This window comes from Sceloporus undulatus, chromosome 3 (assembly GCF_019175285.1).
Source record: "Sceloporus undulatus isolate JIND9_A2432 ecotype Alabama chromosome 3, SceUnd_v1.1, whole genome shotgun sequence".
NCBI lineage: Eukaryota > Metazoa > Chordata > Lepidosauria > Squamata > Phrynosomatidae > Sceloporus > Sceloporus undulatus.
In genome coordinates this window covers 260,007,850-260,033,461 of record NC_056524.1, presented here as the reverse complement: position 1 = coordinate 260,033,461, position 25,612 = coordinate 260,007,850, and the positions used below count along the sequence as shown (strand labels likewise).

The 25,612-nt window shown below is 40.1% G+C and overlaps 1 protein-coding gene across 6 annotated transcripts in view; it reads left to right on the top strand.

Moving 5' to 3' along the window:
* The first annotated feature begins 1,053 nt into the window (after positions 1 to 1,053).
* Positions 1,054 to 25,612, top strand: part of TBL1XR1 (TBL1X receptor 1) — a 257,598-nt gene continuing 233,039 nt past the window's right edge. For all 6 annotated transcript variants that reach the window (XM_042461033.1, XM_042461036.1, XM_042461029.1 and 3 more), the window contains exon 1: positions 1,054 to 1,400. The gene's annotated coding sequence lies outside the window, so the exon portion shown is untranslated. The remainder of the gene's footprint in view (positions 1,401 to 25,612) is intronic.

The following is a 25,612-nucleotide window of genomic DNA, read 5'->3' as shown; positions in this document are numbered from 1 at the left end:
ATCGCTTCAGCGAATCAATTTATGTGGGAACCAGGGTTGTTTGAACCGGTTCAAATCGAATTGTGATCCGGTTTAAAAGGTAGTAGGAATGAGGCCATCATTTAATTATCCAACTAGACCTGATAAGCACCCACCCAAAACACCCATGTCTTGCAAGGTTCTTCCCTTCCTGGCTTTTACATGTTGCAAAAACATTGCATTTGGGCACCATGTACATGTTCCAGCAGTGCATCATTTAATTCCTCAACCAGACGTGATGAACACCCACCAAAAACACCAATTTCTTGCAAGTGTTTCCTTTCCTGCCCTTTGCATTTTGCAAAAGGTATGTGTGTGTATATATGTATATATTATGATCAACTTTCCCTCCCCCCCACTTTTACATTCCTCTCCAACCACACCTTATATACACACACACACACACACACACACACATCCTGGAAACATTCTCCCAAAATCATTATACCCCTGCCTTTCTCTACCCCAGTTCTTCTGAGTGCCTTTTTTATTATTATTTCTTGCCTGCCATCTGGTTTGTGCTTTCTTTCTTTTTTTCTTTTTGCAAGAAGCAAGCAAGAAAGCAAAGAAGCAACCAGGCCTGCCTGCTTCTCTCCTCCCTTCCCCTTTCCTCTACTCTGTGTGTGTGTGTGTGTGTGTGTGTGTGTGTGTGTGTAAAAAGGAAAGGGAAAAAACCACCCTCTTTCTTTCCTCCTCCTCCTCTCTGCTCATTTCTGTCTGGCTGGCCACCTTTTTGCTGAGTGTCTGCTCTGAGCCGTTGGCTGCTCTGAACCGTTTTGGCTCCTTCCCTTAGTAACAGCTTTAACATTCTGCCTCAATTCCTCTTCAATCTAAATCACACACTCACACTCACACACAGGCACACACTCACACACAGATTACTTTTTTTTATTGCCTCCATAATCCATAATCTCTTTCTTCCCCCCTTCCTCCTTCCTTCCTCCCAGCAACCTCTTTGGCACCCCCCCTTTTTACTTTATATTATATTATATATATTATATATATATATATATATAATAGATTCCCCACCCCCAACATACAACACACAACACACACACACAGAGGCTTGGGATATAATTGAATACATTGCATTCTTGGTGGCTATTTGTGGTCTAGCCTTCCTCTTCTTTTTCTCCTTCCCCTCCCCCCATTTTACTATAATTCTTATTTTTCCCTGGGCTGCACCCACAATTGCAATATATATATAATATACATATATTTTATATAATGCACCATCCAAAGGAAGGTGCTGCATTATAGCAGATCTCTTTTATATATGTGGTTTATATTATTTGGTTTCCCTCCCCCATTGCAACAACAACAACAGCAACAAAAAGAAAGAAGGGAGAGGATAAAAGGCACAGAGAGGCATCCACTGCAAGGTAAGGAGACATGATGCAAGGGAATAGAGAATGCAAAAGAAAGGGTGGTGTGTGTGTGTGGGATTTGTGTAATGTGTGTAGCTTTGTGCCTGCCTTGGTGGGGGAAAAAACAGGCACAAAAACAGTGTTAAAATGGGGTTTGTTGGGGGGGGGGAGGCTGGAATTGAGATGGCCTCAAATAAAAGGGAGAGGGGGTTGCAATGGGGTTGTTGTGTTGTGGGTTTTGTGTGGTGTGTGTTTGTGGGAAGGGTTTGGAGGCTGTGGGGGAAGGGAAGGCTGTGTTTGTGAGGGACTTTTGGGGGAGGTGGGGGATGGGAAGCCTGTTTTAATAGGGATTTTTTTCCAGCTTGGCCCTCTCCCCCCATTAAAAATCCTTCATCTTTCCACTCTTTCCTCTCATTTTGAATTAAATTTATTTTTATATGTGGTATTTTTGTTTTTTTAATTCCCTCCTCTTCAAATCCCTCCCCTTCAGCCTCTGACCTCTTTTTTCAATATATATATATGTATGTATGTATGTATCACAAAATGTTAGGGGTGGGAATGTGTTGTTTCCCCCATTTTGCAGGAGGAAATTTGTGCAAAATAATAAATGCAAAGCCAGCAGCCATGCTCTGAAGCCAGCTGGTTGGAGAGCCTATTTTTAGACCATTTTGTGTGTGTGTGTGTCCTCGTCCGGGTTGTGTAAAAAAGAAAGGAGACGACTTTCTTTCCAGGCACAAAAAGAGAGGTGTATTGCAATTTTTTTGGGGGGGGGGGCTTGGAAGGAGAAGAAAAAGAAAGGGAAAAAAAACACCTCCCAGGGACACCTACAGAAAATAGATCAAGCAAAGAAGTAGCGTTTCTTTTTCTCTCCTCCTCCTCCTTTTTCTTGGGAATATATATATACAGTATATATATATATATATATATTAAAAAAGGTTAGTAGGATATTATAATTTGTGTGTGTCTACTGTTTTGTTGTAAAGGTTGTGGGGGTGGAAGGGAGGGAAAGTTTCATTTGTTGAGTCTCAAAATACTGTATGTGTTTGCAAAGGAGAGTTGGGGGAAGGGAGGGAAGGCTGGGAGGCTGAACTCAGACTTGGGTGGAGGATGGGCCCTTGTTTCTTTTTGCAGTCTCTTGTGTTTTTTGGTGTTTGGTTTTGCACTATCAATTTTTAAAATGTTCCCTATATATATGTGTGTGTGTGTGTGTCTTTTTGTAAAGACAGGCTGTGCAATTTTGTGTCTGGTTGGGCTTGCTTTTCCAAAAATGCAACCTTGAACCCTGTGTTTCAAAAAAATGTTTTAAAAAGTGAGAGTGGGAGAGTTGTGAGTTTTCTGCTAAGAAATAGGACACTTAAAAAAAAATTCAGACAACTTACACACCTCCCTAGAGAGTGTCTACATGTGGATTATGGGGCCTTCCAGTTATTTTTTAATTAATTTTTCCTTATATGTAAAACAGCATTCAAAACATGTACATACATGAAACAACAGCAAAAAACCCCATAACCTAACTTAATCCACTAAACAATAACAAAAGGCCCCTCCAGTTTTGAAGTCCAGGAAATCTTGATATTCAGAGAGTCCTTGTCCACGTGTAAAAAAAGTCACTGAAATGTCATAATGGTGCTGTGTCTGTCTGTCTGTCTATCTATCTATCTATCTACACGTATGTATGTACAGTATGTATATTCCCCCCTATGCATGTATTTTGTTCTTTTACAGATTTTAAAACTTGAGGGAAATAACTTCAGATCAGTGGAAGATGTGGTTTATCTTATGGCAACAGTGATAAAATATTCATTTTATTATGCTTCTCTAAGACATGGAGAGAAAGTATATATTAAAGATGGCTCAAAATTGGATAAGTTGCACACCTCCCTTGAGGGTGTATACATGTGGATTATAGGCCCCTCCAGTTTTGAAATCCAGGAAGTCTTGGCATTCAGAAAGTCCTCGTCCACATGTAAAAAAAGTCACTGAAATGTCATAATGGTGGTGTGAGTATATATGTGTATATATATTACACACACACACCACCACCACCATTATGACTTTTCAGTGACTTTTTTTATACGTGGACGAGGACTTTCTGAATGCCAAGATAATATATCCCCTTTGCATGTATTTTGTTCTTGTTGTTTTACAAATTCAAAACTTGAGCGTGGCAACTCCAGTCCAGTGGAAGATGTGGTTTACCTTATGGCAACAGTGATACAATATTCATTTTATTATGCTGCTCCACAATGGGGGGAGAGAAAGTACTGTACTGTATAAAGATGGCTCAGGAGGAGTAGACTGGAACTTGGTTTACTTTGGAAGTGAAGGAAAGGCCAAAAAACAAAACAAACCTAAAAAAACAAACCCAAAAATTTGCTGTGGATATTATAGAGAATGAAAAGTTTTTAAAAATACAACAACAGCAACAGGGAAGTTTGGTCAGTAGCTGAACTTCTTTGAAAAAACAGTGTCCCTGCTTTGCTTGCTTTCTAAGGCTTCCATGTGCTTTACTTCCTCATTATTGCTAAAGTTTTGTGTGTGTGTGTGTGTGTGTGTGTGTGAGTGGTGCTTGTGTAGAGGAAGTCAGAAGGGGTTTATGTAAGAATCATACAGTTCTCATTTTCTTTTAATCTGGGCAGAGGGTGAGTAGGAAGAAAAAGGAGGCTTAAAACTTGGAATACTTTGGTTCCCCCACCACTTTTCCAGCCTAAACCTAATTTATGCTTTACGCTCATGGAGTGTTGTAATAAAATACATGAGACTACCACAAAGCATGTGGCAGGGAAGGAGTGTTTGCTGTTTAACGTTATGTTAAAGACACATCTGTCCCAGAGTTCAAGGGTGTAAGGCCAGCTATATAAGGACTTCTACTTGCAAATTTAGAATGTGTGTGTGTGTGTGTGTGTGTGTGTGTGTGTGTGTGTGTTTTGGGACCTTTGTGGTTTAGATGGACTGTTTGCATCCTACAGGACTTAAGTTTAGACCTTACCATGTGAACAAAGGTTTTTCTTTTTAAGAAGAAGTTTTTTTTATTGCAAGTGTAAACACAGGAGGGGTTGGTACAGAGAGCCTGTGGCTCTCTAGATATTGGACTACACCTGCCATCATCCTTTACTTTTGGCTGTGCCGGCCAAGGCTCAAGGGAACAATGTAACAAAATCTGGATGACCCCATGTCTGCCATTTCTGTACTAATGAGAAAGTCCCATTGAACGGGGGCGGGATTTCTAAATAAACATAAGATTGTGTTGTTAGTACACAAGAACAGAAATGCAAGACAGTGTTGGGGGAGTAATGTGAGATAGCTGAGCAAGTCTTAAAATGGTGGTTTTGGCAGTATGGTTTCTTTGGATTGTTGACCCTGGAAAATTGGAGGATTTGGTTGGGGTGTGTGTTGGTGCAAACAGAGGCCATGTCAGTCCTATGACCTCATTCCCATTTACAGATAAATGGATGTACAATCCAAATTGATGGATTGATTCGACATCAGAGCGTGGGTCCCACTACATTTGTCCCTATCACATTTTCTGTCATAAAAATAACCCACTTGTGGTTCGCATTTACAGATGAATCGATTCAAAATGATTCGGTTGCAGCTGGCCAAAGGGCAAATTTGAATTGATTCCAATCTGCTTGTGGTTCACACTTGCGTTGAATCGATTCGGTGAAAAGGACACGGAAAAAATCAGTGTCGAAAAGACATGGGTTAAATGGGGCTGGTGCATGGCCCCCCTCACCGAAGCGCTTCAGCAAATCAATTTAAGTGTGAACCAGGGTCGTTTGAACTGGCTCAAACTGAATTGCAATCTAGTTTAAAAGGTAGTGGGAATGAGGCCTACTTTTGCTATATGATTATAAAATAATATTAGTTGGGCTTGAATTGATCTGCTCATATCAATATTGCAGGTTGATGTTGCAGTTGGTCCTGTCTATATTGTATGTGTGTGTGTTGTGTGCCTTCAAGTTGTTTCCAACTTATGGCAACTCTATCAAGGAGTTTTCTTGGCAGGATTTGTTCAGAGGTGGTTAGCCATTGCCTTCCCCTGAGGTTGAGAGTGTGTGACTTGCCCAAGAGCACTCAGTGGGTTTCATGGTCAAGCTGGGAATCAAATCCTGGTCTCCAGAGTTGTAGCCCAACACTCAAACCACTACGCCATGCTGACTCTCCCTCACTGTATTAGAGTTGTATTTTTAATTTGAATTTAAAACTCTATGGGATAAATTCAGTTTGTTTTCCTTTTAGTATAATTGAAGGGGAATTTTCTTTTGGCTCTACTAATTCTTCATTCCTGAAACAGAGCCCTCTGACATAATGAGTTTGGTTGTGCAAAAGGGTTGTTTGCTGTTGATTACTTATCTTTGTATAGCTGTTAATGTTTGCCATTGGTTACTTGTCTTTGCAAATTTCTAGGTGGCTAGTTGAACTGGCTCATCTTTTCCCTACCTTTTCCTGGGTTCTCAAACACAGAGTAATACATGGATGGAGACTCCTGACTGACAAAATGAACTACTTTTCCATATAACTCATAATTAAGTCACACAGTTGGCTACAGGAAGATGTGTTGATAGCCACTAGCTATTAGGACTTTTTCTGCTCCTCTTTTCACACCCATCAGTGTGACAACTACTTTTCTGTACAGGTTCAATATCCCTTATCCATAATTACAAAATCTGAAATATTCCAAAATTGGCCACATAGGTGGCTGAGATAGTGACACCTTTGCTTTTCAGATGGTTCAGTGTACACAAACATTGTTTCATGCTCAAAATTATTTTAAAATACTACATATAAAATGGCCTTCAGGCTGTAACGTTTATATGATACAAATGAATTTCATGTTTAAACTTGGGTACCATGGCCAAGATACTTCATGTATATGCATATATTTCAAAATCCTAAACACTTCCAGTGCCAAGCATTTCCGATAAGGGAGACTCAACCTGTACTATTATCCAGCTCACCTTATCCAGTACACCATTCTTTTCTAATCACTCTGCATTCTTGAATATACAGTTGGCCCTCTGTATCTATGGATTCTTTATTCACCGATGCAACAATCCATGGCTTGAAAATGTGAAATAAGTATAAATACCAAAAAGCAAATGTTGATTTTGCCATTTTATGTAACTGACATCATTTAACTTTAATCGGACTTGTGTGTCCATGGATTTTGATATCCACAGGTGCTGGTCCTGCAACCAAACTCCAACAAATACTAAGGGCCTACTGTATAACCACATGGACAAGGATTATAGTATTGGAATGACCCATTCAATATACCTCTACGCTTACATAGTTGGCAATATTCAGATGTAAAGTGTGGCAAGGCATTGTGCTGTGTGGAAAAGTTCCTGCAAAACCAGTCATGTGATTCTTAGAGGCCTTTCGTAGTTTTTAGAAATAAGTGTACAGTGGTACCCCGGGATACGAATGCGCCGCCTTACGAAATTTCCGGGTTACGAAAAAAATCCATAGAAAAAAACTGTTCCGGGTTACGAAGGTTATTTCGGGTTACGAAAATTTTTTGGGTGCTTTTCGGCGCTTTTTCGCACGAAATCGCGGCTTTCGCTATTAGCGCCTATGGCTTTTTCGGCTTACGAAGGATTTCGGGTTACGAACGCGGCGGCGGAACGAATTAAATTCGTAACCCGGGGTACCACTGTACTAGTTTATGGAGACTACCTACCACTGTGCCTGGTGGCACAGTGGTTAAATGCCGGTACCTCAGCCATAATGTTGTGAGTTCGATACCAGGGTTCCAAGGTTGACTCAGTCTTCCATCCTTTTGTAGGTTGCAGCTTGTTGGAGGCAGTTAGTTTACAGATTGTAAACCACTTGGAGAGTGCTGAGTTCACTGTGAAGTGGTATAAAAATGTAAATGCTATTGCTGGCTGTTTGCTATGCTCCTACTGCTGAATCAAAATACTGAGAAACATTATGCCTTTGAATATAACAGGGCCAGTGTGTGGCTCCCTAGATCAGTGTTTCCCAAACTTAGGTCCTCCAGATGTTTTAGACTTCAACTCCCAAAATTCCTGATTGTTGGCCCAAATAGCTAGGACATCTGGGAGTTGAAGTCTTAAACACACAGGGGGCCAAAGTTTGGGAAACATTGCTTTAGAAGTTGTTAGATTGTGCCTTGCATCATTCCCCATATTGTCTGTGTTAAGTGGAGTCCCTTATTGAAGGCCTATTCCCTAATTCTGGAATATCAAGTCCTGGGATGGGAACATAAAATAGACCAAGGAGAGTATCATCACACCTTCTTTCCTTACACCCAGTGACATATGGCAAATTGGTCTGGAAACAGAATACTGGATGAGATAGACCTTACTCTTTTTTTAAAACCATATTTATAGAGTTTTAATAAAAAAGTTATTTGCTTTTTTTAAAATGTTGTGATCTGTAAAAGATAGAACACTTTGTAAAAACAGAATCTTTCCGTGTGAAATATAATGCATGAAGAAGAAAATTGGGGTTTCATATACAGTGGGCCCATGGTATTTGCTGGGGTTTGGTTTTTGGATCCCTCATGGATACTAAATCTGGATGCTCAAGTCTCATTAAATACAATGGCATAGTAAAATGGTATCCTCTATATAAAATGGCAGAATCAAGGTTTGCTGTTTTGGAATTTATATATTTTAAAAAATATTTTCAAGCCGTGGATGTTTGAATCTGGATAAAGAATCTGTGGATATGGAGGGCTGACTGTCTGTCGTTGCCACTGACCCCTTATGTTGTTTTTTTGCATGTGTGAATTTTCCCCAACTCCCTTGGTTGTGTTTGTTTTCAGAGGGCACTCAGTGTACTGTTGGCCTTACAAGCACCTGAGCATATGTGCTCTTTTTCCCATCTTAATAACATTAGTTATACAACTGCAAGGTTATACCCGTAAAAGTGGAAGACACACACACATGCTTTTCCAACTTGGGAGTGGATGGCAGGCCTCCCAAATGATTATTGAGAACACCTGGAATGTATTTAGCATTCCCTTCTTAAGGGTAGATAGAGGTGAGGGAAGTATTAGTAAGGTTTGTTTTGGCAGTGATTTGGTTTCACAAAGGTGTATTGAAGCCTTATACAGCAGTAACATACGAAGGTGGGCTTCTCTGAGTTACATGGGGGGAAATTACAGGATGATTGGAATTCTTGAGTGTATTTGTAATGTATATGGATTCCTCCAGACAATTGGTTGGAGGTACTTTGGGGGGGGGGGGGGGGGCCCAAATACACTTAATGCACCAGATGCATTAATCCAAGCAGGGTAAGCCCTGGTTAGTACTTGGATGAGAAACTATAGGCTATATTTCAGAGGAAGGAACTGACAGAACCACCTGTGAGTATTCCTTGCCTAAGAAAATCCTATGGAATTCATGGGGTTGCCATAGGTTGACAGGCACCTTGAAGGTATGGACACTCTCACATACTTTTGAATAGGGAAGCTGTGTCCAAGTCTACAGATTCTTCTGTGTGGTGATAAGGAAGAATTTTTCCACAGCTCTTTGATGTTATAAGTCGTCGTTATAAATTGCAAGAGTGCTGTAAAGCTCTGCTATCTCTGTAATATTTCCAGCAGTTACCGTAAGGTCACTCGGTGGGATCTCTGTGACAAACATTGCAAAATCTGGCCAAAGAGGATTGGTTAAAAGTTCAGAACTGTGTGTGTTAAACTGATTCTTAAGGAGTTCCCACAGTTTCTTAAGGAGTTCTTACAGTCGGTTTGGAGGATTGTACACCCAAAGTGGGGTAGATGTTTATTACATTTTGTAAAACTGGGAATAGATTTAAAACCAGTATTATAGACCAGTATTTGCCTATATGAAAGGGTTCCTATTAAGTTTTACCCTCAGTGGTAGAATGCACATTGTGAGGGTCCTACCCAGACCATTTGTCAGAATATTTCCCCCCCTCTATTAACATCATCCTCTAAATTTAGATTTTGTAACACCCTCATGGCTCCAACAGTTGTGGGACAGCATGCCATAGGGAGCTTTCTATATCATTTCTTTTTTTTCTTAACCCCCCTTCCAACTTTTATAAAAATACAGCACCAACTATTTGTGGTTGTCATCTTAATATTTTTAATCTGATTTTGTTTGTTCTTTACATCTCACTTGGCTGCTTGCAGAAAGAGGATTCATAAATGTACCTAATAATAAAATATTGTAATTTCTTAAATAGTCTGAATATAAGGTCAGTATATGGCAGGAAAGAAATCCCATATGAGAAAATGGAAGATTAAACTTTTTGATATTACTCTGCTATTCTGAGAGAGTTGTATTTAGTATAATTGTAAAATGGTTATAAGTCACCCTTTTTATAGGCTGTATCTACATTGCAGAAGTAATTCAGTTTGATGCCAGTTTAATTGCCATGGCTCATTGCTATGGAATTTTGGGAACTGTCATTTTGTCAGACATTTAGCCTTTTTTGTCAGAGAGCTCTTGTTCTGCAACAAACGACAAATCTCAGAATTCCACAGCATTGAACTATGGCAGTTAGAGTGGCGTCAAACTGGATATTTCTTCAGTGGGGATGCAGCTACAGTCAATTCAGGGTAGCTTACATAAGAGCACATCATATATATAATACAGTCACCTCTCCATTTTTGTGGGGGATCTGTTCTGGACCCCCCTCCCCACGAAAATGGAAATTAGCATATATTCAAAGCCCATTGTTTATAATGGGTGTATGCTCCTGCACACATGCCATTATAATCCCTCTCCACTTTGCCGTCGCAAAAAGTGAGACTGTGGATTCCAAGTGCGCAAATTAGAAGGGATGACTGTACATTAAACATTGTTCAAACAGGGAAAAACCTAAAAATGACAACTAAGAGAAAAGTAAGTTATGTTTTCTAAAAAAGCTAGTTCTTAGCCATAGTTGTAAAATGCAGAAGGTCTAGGTTTTATGAGTTATTGGTTGTTTTATGTGTTACCAGTTGAGTCACTCTAATCCAGAATTCCAAAATCCAAAATATTCATATGAGTGGCTAAGAGAGTGATACCTTTGCTTTCTGATGGTTCGTTGTGCACAAACTTTACTTCACGCACAGCATTATTAAAAATATTATGTATAAAATTATCTTCTGGTTATGTGTATAAGCTATATATGAAACATAAACAATTTTCATACTTGGACTTGGGTCTCATTTCCAGGATATCTCATTTGTTATTGTTGTTGACTCCGACTCATGGTGACCCTGTGGATGTGACACCTCAGAGACTCCCTATCCACCACTGCTTTGCCCAGCTCCTGCAAGCTCATAACCCCCTTGATTGAGTCTATCCATCTGGTGTTTGGTCTTCCTCTCTTTCTTTTACCCTCTACCTTTACTAGAATTATTGTTTTTTTTTTCTTGTGATCCATGCCTTCTCATTATGTGGCCAAAGTATGATAGGCTCACCTTGATCAACTTAGGTTCCAAGGAGAGCTCTGGCCTAACTGTTGAAGAATCCATTTGTTGGTCTTCTTGGCAGACCACGGTATCCTAAGTACTCTTTTCCATCACTACATTTTGAATGAGTTGATTTTCTTTCTGTCTGCTTCCTTCACTGTCCACCGTACATGGCAATGAGAATACAATTCTGACCAATTGCAGTCCTGGACGATTCTGACTTTAGTGCTCAGTTGCATGTCTTTGCTTTATTTTATGCATATCTTTAATGAGAAGATATCTCATTGGGTCTGTGCAAATATTCCAAAATCCCCCCCCCCCCCAAAAAAAACCCTCTGAAATCCAAAACACTTCTGGTCCCAAATATTTTGTTTAAGGGAGACTCAACTTGTGTATCTTTGAAATAGAAGTCATTTTGTTTATGTCATCTGGGGTGTGGTGTGTGAGGTGCTCTAGCTCCTTCACTCTTAACTGTTTTCCTGCTTGGAGTACTGTTTGCATGTAGTTAGCATGGGATACACCCTTGTTCCAACTGCGATGCCCATGTAAAAAAATTGCCATATGTGAAGTGATTCCTATAGCACATTTGATGAACATTGGAATAAAAGTTTATACACATGTCAAATGGGGATATTTCTTCACAGGCAATACGTTTGTGTACAGGTATTTCAGAGGCTTGATTATGGTTGCATGTTGCTATGTTTGCTCACATTTACTCTCACCCCTAGTGTTACTTTCATAGTGTGTCACAAACCTGATGAGCTGCATTAATAATTCTCAGTTTTCTGTAGGCTTGCTCATTTTACTCTTAGAAACTGCTTTACAGTGCAAATGTATCCTGCAATCTCCTCTCTCAAACATGTTTTTTCCTAAGGTGTCTAGACATTGTCACCTCCCATTTTATTCTTACGCTTTTTCCTACCAGAAGAAAAAGAGAAAAGAGTAGAAGCACTCTTATACAAGTCAAACTATTTGTCTGTTTTGCCTGGTGGCAGGTCTAGTACAGTCCAAATAGGGTTCCTTTTGCCATAATAGACTTAATTTCCTTCTTTTCTTCCTCTTCCCCTTTTTCTGGAACTGCAGAATTCATAGATTCAAATCTAGATTTTTGACATGGAAAGCCTATGGTCAGAACTGAACTGTAATCCTTTCTTTGGTGAGGTTAGAGTTCAGTTTTGTTTTAGGAGAACTTGGTTTGACCAAGATGTCATCAGTTTCTGTCTATTGCTAATGACTGACATTTGTTTGTTTTCAGTTCATTTATACTGTACTTCATTGAGTTAACGACCTATATTCTCAGACATTCTAGAACATTAAACACACAGGATTGTACAACAAGATTGTTATTTGATCTGTTTTGTTCTTTTGCATTTGGCTGTATTCACCGTCATCTTCTTCCTCTTCAGTTTTCATGCTTATCTTCCAGATGAAGTGCATATCTTTACTTCAAGGGGAGAGATATGGGTGAATATTGACAGGGCAAATAATGCAGCTTATTAAAACAGTTCACCATCTTCTTAGTCATATATGGCCATGCTATGTTTTTGCTATTATAGAAACGTTTTTTTAAAAAAATTCTGAAACAGAGTGGTATAGACTTAAGGCAGACAGGGTAAAATCGAGGGCAGATTGTCAACAGCATCAAGAGATGGGATGCTGACTAAACATTGGTGGGATACAAACCGCCGCTTTGTGGCGGTTTGCCGCCGCCGGTTAGTCCGCAGGGGAGCTGGAGCTTCCACACGGCGCGGCTCCCGTGCAGACCGAAAAAGAAGCTCCAAAATGGAGCTTCTTTTGGAGTCACGTTTGCGACGTAGTGAGGCACCAGGGGCGCACTCGCTACGTCACAAAGGACGCGACGCGTACGGACGCTCAGCGTCCGATACGCAAAGATGGCGCCGGCCATGTAGAAGGGCCGGCGCCATCTTGTATGGACGGAGTCCGTATTAGGCCCAGGGGCGTCTAGAAGAGACGCCCCCTTTTTAAAATGGGACGTCCTCCGGACGTCCCAAATGCCGGTTTGTAACCGGCCATTAGGAAGGTGGCTAGTTCTTAAGAAGTTTTATAGGAGCTAGTGAAAAGCCACTTCTGAGAGATCTTCAGTGATGGATTTCCTGTATCAGAGGAGGATGCATCACTTTGTGGTCACTTTGGACTCAAATATATTTAGGAAATTCTGTGCTTTATTATGAGGCAGTTTGCATGTTTTTACAAAGCCTTCATGTTTTGGTACTGAATTAATGTATCCTGTGTACTTTGCGTAGAACTTTTCAGCCGTAATGGTTCTCAAAGCATGAAGAAATCAGTTTGTAGGTGGATTACCATGAAGAAATCAGTTTGTAGGTGGATTATGTTGTCCTCAAAGTGTTGAATACAGTATACTCAGAAGTTTTCCCTGTCAAGTAACAGTCCCATGTTCTTCCTCTCTCCAGTCTAAAATGTGTGGGCAGAGTGGGATACCGGGGGTGGAGGATTTGTTTGTAAGACATCTCTCTTTAATCTTGGTCTTCAGATGTTTGTTTGTATATGCATTTTGATCTAATTCATGGCTGAAACTAATGTGGCCTTCCAGATGTTATTGGATTGCAACTCTGAATGTTCCTTAATATTGGGATGTTGGGGGCTGCAGTCCAGCAATATCTTGGGGTTTACCTGATTCCCATCTCTGGTCTAATTGTGACCAGTTACCTTCATTTAAGTGTTGTACATAAACAATATACAGTCGCCCCTCCTAACTCACGACCTGAGATTCGTGGCCTTGAATATCTGCGTGTCCATGCAGAATGTTGTGTGTGCATGGACACGTTCCCCATTCAAGCCTATGGGGCTTCAATATGCATGAGCCTTCATTTTCGTGGGGAGGGGAGTCCAGAACTGATCCCCACAAAAATGGAGGGCCAGTTATATTGAGAACTCTCACTTCATAGCGGCATCTTGGTTTGTGAGAGATGTAGTTTAATTCCCTTTGTTTCTTCTAGAACATTCTCTTGGATAGTAATATGCTCAAAGCAACTTCATGCCTTATGTCAGCATTAGGGGCTGTTACTATAATGAAATCAGGTGTTGTCAAATTACAAGAGAGGAAATCTTTCTTACTACCTTGCTTGCAAAATAAGTTTGAAATACTTTTTAGGACTGCATATTGAGTATCAGTTTTCAATGGGTAACACCAGAACTTTGAAGTATTTATTAAAATACCTAGTTACATAGGGATGCAGTGGCTTAGTGATTAAGATGCCAATTCTGATGATCGGAAGGTTGACCGTTTAAGGTCTGAGTGCTGCTTGATGGGGTGAGCTCCTATCTCCAGTCCTGCTTCTGCCAACCTAGCAGTTTGTAAGCATGCAAATGCAAGTAGAAAGATAGATACCACTTCGGTGGGAAGGTAACAGTGTTTGGTGCAGTCACGCTGGCCACATGGCCACCAGAGCGGTCCTCAAACGACTGTGGTTCTTCGACATAGATGTTTATCACACTATACTCTTAAAGTGCTACTATTCCACTTTGACTCCTCTAGCTGCCTCCTGTTGCATTCTGGGATTGGCAGTTTTAAGGAGGAGTATTTAGAATTCTCAGGCAGAGAAATACTCCTCCTTAAAACTGCCAATCCCAGAATGCAACAGGAGGCAGCTAGAGGAGTCAAAGTGGAATAGTAGCACTTTAAGAGTATAGTGTGATAAACATCTTAGTAACAAAGATGAGCACCACCCCATACAGTCGGTTATGACTAGACCTTTACCTAGTTACATGTAATATATTTTCAGTGGGTAGCCTCAGAACTTTGAAGTAATTGGTTAAAATAGGTAATTACTTGTAATATAACTCGTTTTTGGGTGATAACTAAAGTTTATATTAAAGTTGTAGCTTGAGCGATAGTGCAACTACAATGTTTAAAAGTTAGTTTTACAGTTAAGAGAGTTGTGGCGTCACTGAATTTTGGAACATGGATATCACATGAGTTAAACAATAGCTTATGTTGTGCCTAGTGCTGTTATCTCGTATTTTTGTTGAAGTGAATGATGGGTGTGGTGTGTTTTGTACCATAGGCCAATGGCTTGTAGCATTCAGGGAAATCAATAAAAGTATATAAAATAAATAAATAAATGTATATATTTTAATTATTTTTGAGTAAACTGTTTTTTTAAACATTGTAAATGTAGCGTAACTAACCTCTGTTATCTGTGCATTGAAACTATAACTGAAACTGGTTCTTTTTTCTTATCTGCCTTCATGTTGGCTATGACATATGACAACCCTATGAATGAGACACCTCCATGAGCTCCTATCATCAACAGTTCTGCTCAGATCTTGACAACTGAGGCCTGTGGCATTCTTTATTGAATCAATACGTCAGTGAAACAGTCTTCCTTGGATTACTTTTTCAAATAAAACTGACTTTAAAAATAGACCCAAGTTCTAGGTAGATCTGTTTGCCTTTTGCAGCAAAAACAATAGTCTTAGTGATTGTGGACGTCAGATCCATAGATTCTTACCTCAGGTTGGCAGATTTATATGCATACTTGGTTGGATAGCATTATAATAGGTAAGGTCAAAGGGAATGAAAATTCAACAAGTACAGGCCCACTTGTTTAATTTTCAGACACTTGATGAGGCCAGTGAGGAACATTTTCTGTAACCAGAGATAGTGTGCACTGAATCTTATGTCTTTAAAGTGGCAGAGGATTCTTTGCTTTTATACAAACAAATTATATATAGTACAAAAATTATATTAAGAATAAGGCTTAATATCTTTTGTCATTTTTAGGAAAATAGATGTATTTAAAGTGATTGTTCTTGGTAAGAAATTATTTCCCCAGGGCATAATGGTGAGTAATATGTTGGAGTTCCATATGTACTGTTACAGCATTTTGAGTTGGTGCACCCTTTCCATATTGCACTGGGAAGATTTTAGACTGTTATTTGCCAAATATTGTTATTTGCCATCAAGATGACATTGACCTATGGCAACCCTATGAATAAGAGACCTTCAGCAGCCCTGGGCAGGACCATGGCTTCCTTGATTGAATCAACCCACTTGCATTGCAGTCTTTATTTTTTTCCTATTGCTTTCCATTTTGTGTGGGCGTTATTGTCTTTTCCAATGAGTCACTTCATCTCATGATATGCCCAAAGTCTGATAGCCTGAGTTTAGTCATCTTGGCTTCTAGAGAGAGTTCAGGCTTGCTTTGCTTTAAGACTTGTTAATTTGTCTGTTTAGTAGTAGTACCTGTATAACTCTTGTACATCACCAAATTTCAAATGTGACAATTCTCTTGCTGTCAGTTTTCTTTGCTATCCAGCTATCACCCATTGAAATTGTAATACTGTACTATAGCATGGATGATTCTGATTTTGATTAGGCTTCCCTAAATTGATGCCTTCCACATAATGTGTTTTTCTTCTCTCATCATTCCTGGTGATTGACCGTGCTTCTTGGGATGGATGGGGATTATAATAGAAAACATGTGGATGACACTGGTTCTCCAGAATGAATTGCCCTACATATGGTGGAAACATTGTTTCCTGTGGTTTCCCTATGGCTTCCTTGTGGCAAGTGTAATGTGTTAACGTCTTTGCTTCAGGCATACTGATGTGAGACAGTTTGTTCACTTTTCCTCTTTTCTTGTCCACAGTTTTATTTTATTTTTTAGTTAAGGGGGTTAATCAAGGTTGGCTGCAATGGTGCAATGTGTGTGTATATGCCTGCAAGTTTTCTTAGGTAGGGCATACTCAGAAATGGTTTTGCCAGTTCTCTCCTCTGAAATAGAGCCTAAAGCACCAGATGTACATTGGTGGTCTCCCATCCAAGTACAGTCAGCCCTCCATTTCCACAGATTTTTTATCCACAGATTCAACTATCCATGGCTTGGAAAAAATTAAAAAAAATTCCAATAAGCAAACCTTGATTTTTTTCCATTTTCCATTGTTTTTAATGGGACTTGAGTATCCATGGATTTTGGTGTCAATGGGAGGTTTTGGAACCAATTCCCAGCGTATACCAAGGGCCCAGTGTACTAACCAGTGCTGAGCCTGTAGCTTTCAAGAAGTTCCAGCCAGCATAGCCAATGTTCAGAAATTTTGGGGAATTCTAGTCCAATATCTGGAAAGGAGTTTTGCACAACGATGAAGTTCTTCTGCTTGTGACAGATGCTCATGGTTGATTGTCTTTGATTAGAGTGGACAACTGGTGTCTTCCAGGTGGCCTTGACTGTTATCAGCCCAACTTGTGGTGAGGTTTTATGAAAATTATAGTCCAAGAAATAAATCTAGAGCAACAATTGCTTGCTCCTGCTGCACATTAAGAACATGGCATTATCACATGTTAATTTTGCTGTGACTCTATCAGGGATACTTTAGCGCTTATCCTTGACAGACAGTTATTGTAAGAGCTGTCTACCTATGTACTTACTGTATTTAGATTTTTACCAGACTTCATCTTTCTGGCTCAAGGCAGATTGCAATGTAGAAGTTATAGGAAATTAGGCAAATAAAATGTGAACTAAAGTCACATACCAGGCCTGAACAACGGCTGACTCATCAAACCAAATGCAGCTTGCTAGCTTTGTATGATGGCTTTGCAAATTTACTTGCCTCTGCTTTTCTTTTCTCATCTGCCTGCTTGCTAGGAGAAGCTGTAACTCCTCTTGAGTTATATATGCTTTCAGCATAGAAGGATGTATGTGATTATCTGTGGTACCTACAGCTAGGGCTAAAACAACTCCTGTGTGAGAAACCCTAGAGAGCTGTTAACAGTCTGTGTTGACAATGTAGGCTAGATGAAACATATATTTGTTTTGGGATGATGGAATCTCCCATGCAGAGATGGTGTTGGCAAGGCCTGGAAGACCACAGTGCATTTCTTGTGTCCTATGCTTGGCAGAAGGAAAATAGGGAGACTGGACTACAGGCAGAAGGCAGTAGGAAAAGAGAGAGATTGTACTACAAGTGGATTGGTTTAATCAAGGAAGCTACAGCTCAGAATTTGGAGCAGAACAGTTGATGACCAGGGCTCTTGGGGGGTCTCTCATTCTTAGATTTGTCATAAGTCAAAGTCAGTTTGATGGTTAAATAACAACAACAAATGTCTGGCATAGCATGTGCAGCCTATTAAAAGTTCTTCTTGTGTCTCTGAAAGGCAGCTTGAACAACAATAAGAACAACAACAACAAAAATGTCTTGACAATATTACTAAAAGATGTTTTAGCCTTTGCACTCCAGAGGAAGGGAGTTCTAGAGTTATGCGACACCCCAGTTTTCTGGTATGCCATCCTCTAAAATAGTGCATGTGTGAATGGAAAAGCCAAGAGGATTCTCTCTTGATCTGAGAGATGATAATAAGACATAGAAGAAACAGTCATTCACCTCTGTCTCTTAATTCCGTTTCTCTTCCTTTTTCTTGTCTCCTAGTTCATAAGCCTTAGGGCAGCGCTCATGTCTCTTCATTCATTCTGTAATCGCCATGATATCATGTATTAAATTTTAATAAGTGTGTGAGTACTTTGAAGAAACACAGGTATGGATATGAAAGATATGCCATTACTTTGGGGGGGCACATTGGAAAAAACCCACGAATACTTCCAACTTAAGCTTGTCAGCCAGTACTGATGCTGTGCACCCAAGACATTTTGCTATTTCTAAAAAACTTCATCACAGCATCCACTAGTGCAGTGGTTCCCAAACTTTAAGAGATTTTGGACTTCAGCTGTAAGAAGCCTCATCCATGTTGGCCAATAGTTTGGGATTCTGGGAGCTGAAGTCCCAAACCCTTAAAGAGCACAATTTGGGGACCACTGCACTAGTGCATACCCTGAACCTTTGCAAGAGATCTTGGAGTTCACCTCCTGGATTCCCCTAAAATACTGCTGATTGAAGCAGCCTCTTGATTTACTAGTACTTCTGTTACAAAAGAATGAGTATTTCAAAATATTTACCACTGCTGGCTTCATAATTTGTAGTGGTAGCCTGTTGCTAATATAATTTATCACTGGAATATTCAGTGGTTCCTCAGATCATCATGAAGGAATTGGTGTTATGGATCACAGTTATCCTTTCCAAGTATAGAAAAATACTTGGAAGTGTCATTCTGACATATGTATTATGGCGTTTGTGGCTATTCCAAGCAAGAGAAGAAGCAAAAAAATTGTGCAAACCAGGAGTGATTTATTCATGTAGATGAAGTAGAAGCAAGTTAATTTCCAAGAGGATTAGAGAGGGTAGAATGAGATGTTTAATACTTATAAAAAACAAAAAAACCCCTAACCTTGCTGAACCATGAACACATTTAAATAAACCTACATAACGGTATGACTTTGTGTGATCCATTAACGTATATTGAGGCACTTCATAGGTGTGTCTTTGAGTTCTACTGGCCCGTTACAAACGAGCACTTTAGTATGCGCTCTGCGCGTGCTAGGGTTAAAAAGAGGCGTCCTTTCCGGAAGCTTCCAACCCTAGGACGCGCGGAGTACGCACAAAATGGCGGCGGTCGTTCCACACGGCCGCCGCCATGAGGACGTCACGACCGTGCCACCTCTATACGTGGCGGCACGGAAGTGACATCCTCGCTCCGCGTCAGGGCGCCTAGTGCGCCCTTAGCGCGGAGCAGGAAGGAGCTCCGTTTCGGAGCTCCTTCCTGGTTTGGTCCACTGGGCGCAGCCTTCACACGGCTGCGCCCAGCAGACCAAACGAGAAAGGGGCCAAGCGGCCCCTTTCTTCTCCTCCCCGCTGCCGTGGGGTGTCCTTGGGGCTTGAAGCCCCAGGGACACCCCTTTTCAGGCTGCGGGGAAGCGGCGTTTTGACGCTTTCCCGCAGCCTGAAAAGCAGTGGATCGGGGCCTCAGCGGCTGCCGTTCTAACCACTGAGGCCCCGATACACTGGGGAAACGGGCAGGTACAGCCCGCCCCAAACAGACGGTCTGTAACCCGCCATAGTTGCTAATAAGTTTAAAAACATAAAAACATAAAAGCTAAAGGCCGAAGTGAGAGTGTTGTAAAAAGAAAGTTTGCATTTCAACTCTTGATCTGTTCTAGGTCCATTTATATATATATTTTCCCAAAGGATTCTGAGTAACAGTTTTTTAACAACAATAGTGTGATTTTAGGAAATACATAATTGATGTAACAATCAGTTAGTAGCAGAAGATGTTGCAATATCCTTAGGTGGGGTTGAATGTCCCAGATACAAATACTGTGAAGATATAAACTTCACAAGGTCACAATCACTCTTCAACCATAATACATTTTCTCTGCAACCTTTGAAGGGAATAGGTTGCTCCCTGTGTTCATTATTAGTGTGGTTTCTCATGTTGCTACATTTATTTTGAGATTGTTTTGTTCACAGCTCGCTTGGGGTAAGTTGTTTGGCATCTGAGAACCTGAGTTGCACATCTGTTTCTTGGTGAGAAAGGAATTATACTTTTGTGCTTCTCCAGATGCATTTGGTTGGCTTTTGTGTTGGAAACTTTTGGAAGCTGATGTTAGAGCATTGTTGCTGTACAAATGCACAGCTAAAGAGCAGTAGGGAGCTAAGATTGTGAAGTCATAGGCTTTCATGGCCGGCATCCATAGTTTTTTGTGGGTTTTTCAGGCTATGTGGCCATGTTCTAGAAGAGTTTCTTCCTGACGTTTCATCACCATCTGTGGCTGGCATCTTCAGAGAATGCTTGCCTGGAAAGGACTTAGGTATGTATATTGTGTGACCTGGAAAGGCAGGAGTGATTTACATGTCTATTGTTCTGTTGCTAATGGCAGGCCTCAAGCAGACACTAATCCTCTTTTGCAGACCCTCCCACCCTGCGGCCGGCCATTTCAACAGAACAATACACATGCAAATCACTCCTGCCTTTCCAGGTCACACAATATATATACCCAAGTCCTTTCCAGGCAAGCATTCTCTGAAGATGCCAGCCACAGATGCTGGCGAAATGTCAGGAAGAAACTCTTCTAGAACATGGCCACATAGCCCGGAAAACCCACAAAAAAATGGAGCTAAGATTGTCTGTAGTTGTTTTGCATAACATGTCCTGGGACAGAGAAACCAGCAAGTAAGTCAGAACCTGAGAGCAAGTTGAGAAGTGGAACCAGTAAAGATCATATGCTAGCTTAAGCTCAAGGGGAAAAACAGTTTTATACTCTTTCCTGTTGAGGGTATCTTGCATGGGAAGAATTGTTCTGAAAACCCTTAATTGTCCTGATTGTTCGTTCCAAGAAAGCCATGTGCCACACTGGGGTTCCCATATATTCTGATGTCATATTAACCCAAGAGCCACTTGGACTTTAAAGGGAGATGGAGACAGAATCTGGTTTGGTAGTGGCACAACTTTAAACTTGACCAGGAGCCAGGTGCTTGGCTTTTTCACTGTGACTTGGAGGTCACTCCAGCCTGCTACTTTGGACAGAAGAGGGATTAGAGGTGGGGAAGTGTTGGTTTATCATCTTCTATCCCTGGAAAAGTCTTTTGGTTGAAAAGTTGTCAGAGGGACAGTTGTGGCTCCACTCTTTTTTGGTGCCGGGGAGGAGGGCATGTAGCAGTACACAGAAGCAAACAGCAAGGTGTGGACCATGCGACTGTAGTATACTCTGCTGGGGTGCTGGGATCTTACTGTCGGCACTGAGAGTGGGCAGGGAGAAAGGTTTATCTTAATGGACAGGACACAAACATAGTTAAGGGGAAATTATATATACATGAATAGATTTAATATGGGTAACAATATGTAGAATGAATGTGAATTCTTGGCAATAATCAACGAAGAGTAAATAACCACAGCAAACCCATATCAAGATACTTATGCAGAAAGTATGAACAGCCTGAACACATTTGAACCCTAAATTGATAAGAATTTTTATTTTGGCAGTTGACAGGAAGCAAAAGCAGAAAAGTTAATGTCAAACAGTTGGTGTGCTATCTTACATAGAAATCATAGAATCATAGAGTTGGAAAAGACCACAAGGGTCATCCAATCCAACCCCCTGCCATACAGGAAATCTCACTATGGTGAGTTGTCAACATTAACCTTCAAAGTTTTTAGCTCTGTTGCTTCACAAAATTATCTGTCTTACTGTTCCACAGTACTGGATTGTGATGTAAATGTGTGCATGCTATTGAGCTCCCATTAGTTGACCTGTATAGGGTTGACATTGCTCAAATGTTGGGACACTTTTTTAACTAAAGGCCAAATTCAGTTTCAGAAAGATTGATGAGAGATGCATTCCAGTGGTAGATGGGGCCACAGTTACACGTTGAGGCCAAAATATCAGTGTATTTTTGTGTAAACCGTTCTCTAATAAATTAAATTTTGTGTATGTGTTTACTTGCGTTCATGTCTTCTGTCGACTTATGGCGACCCCATAGGGTTTTCTTCGGCTACATGTGTGCTACAGAAATAATGCAGTTTGGTACCACTTTAACTGCCATGGCTCAATGCTGTGGAATCTTGGGATTTGTAGTTAGTTGTGACACTAGAGCTCTGTGATAGATAAGGCTAAATATCTCAGAAAATTACAAATCTTAGAATCCCATAGCATTGAGCCATGGTAGTTAAAACAGTGTCAAGCTGCATTATTTCTGCAGTGCAGATACAGCCTTAGGCAAGGAATGCTTAGAGGTGATATTGTCACTTCCTTTTAAATATAGCGTACAACATCTGTTACCTATTGGCGGTCTTCCATCCAAGTACTAAATCTTAGGAGAAGTATTTTAACCTTTTAGAGTAGTGGGAAAAGCCTGTACAAAATCCTCGAAAGCTACTAAATGAGAGTGTCATGAAAAGGTGAATGTTGCCGCCTTTGGAAGCCCAGAGGATCAGATTTTGCACTCAGGAAGTGCCATTCTTGTTTCCAGGACCTAAGGACTTATGTATTTGGAGGATTCATACCAGTGATGAAGTTAGTCAAGAAAAATGCTTCTTGGGCTATCGGGTATCAGAGTGGGACTGGCCCGCCCTGCCCAACCTCATATGAGAGATACTGCTCCATCCCTCTGACTATGATTATTTTGGAAGTCTAATTACTGCTGTTATTAATGATTGAGATGTTTCTTAACTAGAATACTGTTGTCATCGTGTTTTATTGAGTGTTTTTGGATATATTTTAGGTTGTAAATCCACCTTGATCCAACTGGGAGAGGCAGGGAATATAAATAAACTGTTTATTATTTATTTTAATTACTGTTTCCCAGAGAACCAGAGACTGGCATTAAATTTGTTACTGTTGGATACAGTTGTTTCTTTCCTGGAAACTTGGCAGGAACTGTTAGCCAGTGGCTCAGGGACCACTCCCAATCCAGGGACCACCATTTTGATTAGCACTGCTCTTAAACACTTTTCAGTGTTGACTCATGGGGTCAACTGAAGTTTGTACTATCCAACTCACTGGCAAGCTGTGCCATTCCCCCAGGGAAAAAAGCATGAGTACTGTGCTTATTTAGTGCTCCCACTGCAATAGTTATCTAAACAGTAAAAAAAAAGGCCTTTTTTAATTTAGAAAACCTGACAGACAATTGTAACAAGCGAGCACTATGCATCTGCTCTTAAATGCTCTTTGATGAACTTTTGTTCAAACTGTAAATCTTTCCAGGAAGTCGTGCTTGTAAAAGAATACCCCACAGCTCTCTGTGGCTTGACATTTTGCATTTAATCTGTTGTGATTTTCCTCCTCCATTTTGCAGCTGAGCGAAGTTGGTGTGATAGATGTCTAGCGGTAATGTACAGACCATATATTTTTGTTGTTCCTTTCTAAACAAAAGCATATAAAGTTAACCCACTTTCTTGCTGAAAGAGCAGAGCTGTGTATTATGGAAAGATGTGTTTGCCCCTTAGTAGTTCTGTGTCTCTCTGTGTGTGTTAATTCCTTTTTTCTGATTCAGACTAGTTTTATAGGGTGCCTAGGGTGAATAAGAGAAAAATCCCAGGAAGAGGGATTTGTGAGAAAATAAGCTGACAAGGGAGAGAACTAGTGCAGTGGTTCCCAATCTTTTGCTCTCTAGATGTTTTGAATTTGAGATCTCATAATCTCTGACTGATAGCCATCTGTGTGCGTACAGTGGACCCTTGTTATACGCTGAGCTTTGGTTCCAAGATCCCCCATGGATAACAAAATCCGTGTATGCTCAAGTCCCATTAAATATAATGACATAGCAAAATGGTGTCCTTATAAAAAAAGGAAAATCAAGGTTTGATATTTGAAATTTATTCTTTTTTGGAACATTTTCAAACCGTGGATGCTTGAATTTGTGTATAAAAAATCCATGTATAAGAAGGGCCAATGGTATATCTGTGCCTTCAATTCACCTGTCAATTTACAGTGATCCCCTGAATTTCAGAGGTTTTTCTTAGGCAAGGAACACTCCCAGGTAGTTTTGCCATTTCCTTCCTCTTCCTTTGGCAGCTGGTACAGGTTGAGTATCCCTTATATAAAATTACCTTCATTGTACAGTATGTTTATAAGGTACACACAAAACATAAATTAATTTCATGTTTAGACTTGGGCCCCATCTCCAATATACTTCATTATGTATATGTAAATATTTAAAAATCCAAAAATCTCTGAAATCCAAAACACTTCTGGACCCAAACATTTCGGATAAGGGAGACTCAACCTGTATTCTGTATGCTAATGATGCTGGGGTTTCTTTCCCCGCATACTTGGTTTTCCAGAGGGCGGTATACAAATAAATATTATTATTATTATTATTATTATTATTATTATTATACAGGTAGGTCAGGATAAATAGGAACCTCATAGAGCCCTGCATTAATTTTGTACTGAGGAAGCCTTGTGCAGATTGTGCTACCATTGGGGAGGAGCCCTCTATGTTCTCCTGGAGGGAAGACTGATGTGGACCCCTAGCCTTCCACAGTTTCCCACCCTTCTCCTAGAGTCATTTTAATTCATAACTACTTAAATAATTAATGTTTGTCATATTTTAGAATGTTTTATATAATTGACTCATTTCCATTTTAAATAATTGTGTGTGTGTTTGTGTATTTGTTTGTCCATCTTGTTGTTATTGTTGCATGCCTTCAAGTCATTTCCAACTTACAGCAATCCCTAAGGCAAATCTATAACGAAGGTTTCTTGATAAGATTTGTTCAGAGGGAATTAGCCTTTGCCTTCCTCTGAAACTGAGAAAGGTAACCCCGTTAGTTTCTATGGTTTAGAGGGGATTTGAACCCTGGGCTCCAGAGTCCAATGCTCAAACCACTACACCACCCTGGCGGCCATTTTTCTGGTGCATATAAAAAAGTTTGTTTTACTATTGTGTTAAAAGTTGAACAAAACCACTGAAATTGCAAATATCTAGAATAATAAATTGCAAATATTGGCTAAAATACAACAAGATCAGTACAAACTTTTTTTTATTTCCAGAAAGCTTTTAAAAATAAGTGTTGTAAACTGATGACTGAAAAACAAAATTTCGTGGATAATGATATTAAATGGAAGGGTGTTCCATAAATTGATAAATTTATGTGATAGTTCAGAAGAAAGTTTGAGACAGTTTGCATTATTTTGTAGTGAAGATTATGAAGCAGCTTTAAATATGGAATGAACTTGGTTTGTGATTTATGCAGGTTGCTCACCCATTCCCTTCTTCTTTTGTGTCATATCTTTTAGATTGTAAGGCCGAGGGCAGGGAACCGTCTATTATCCCCTCTGTTGTAAACCGCTCAGATTCCCATTGATTGGGCGGTATATAAATAAATCCTATTATTATTATTATTATTATTATTATTATTAAATGAGAACAAAGTACCAGTAAGTCAAGATCTAACCTGTTCTAATACCTGATATTTGACCAGGCTGTCAGGGACTCAACAGGAGCTGAAAGCCCT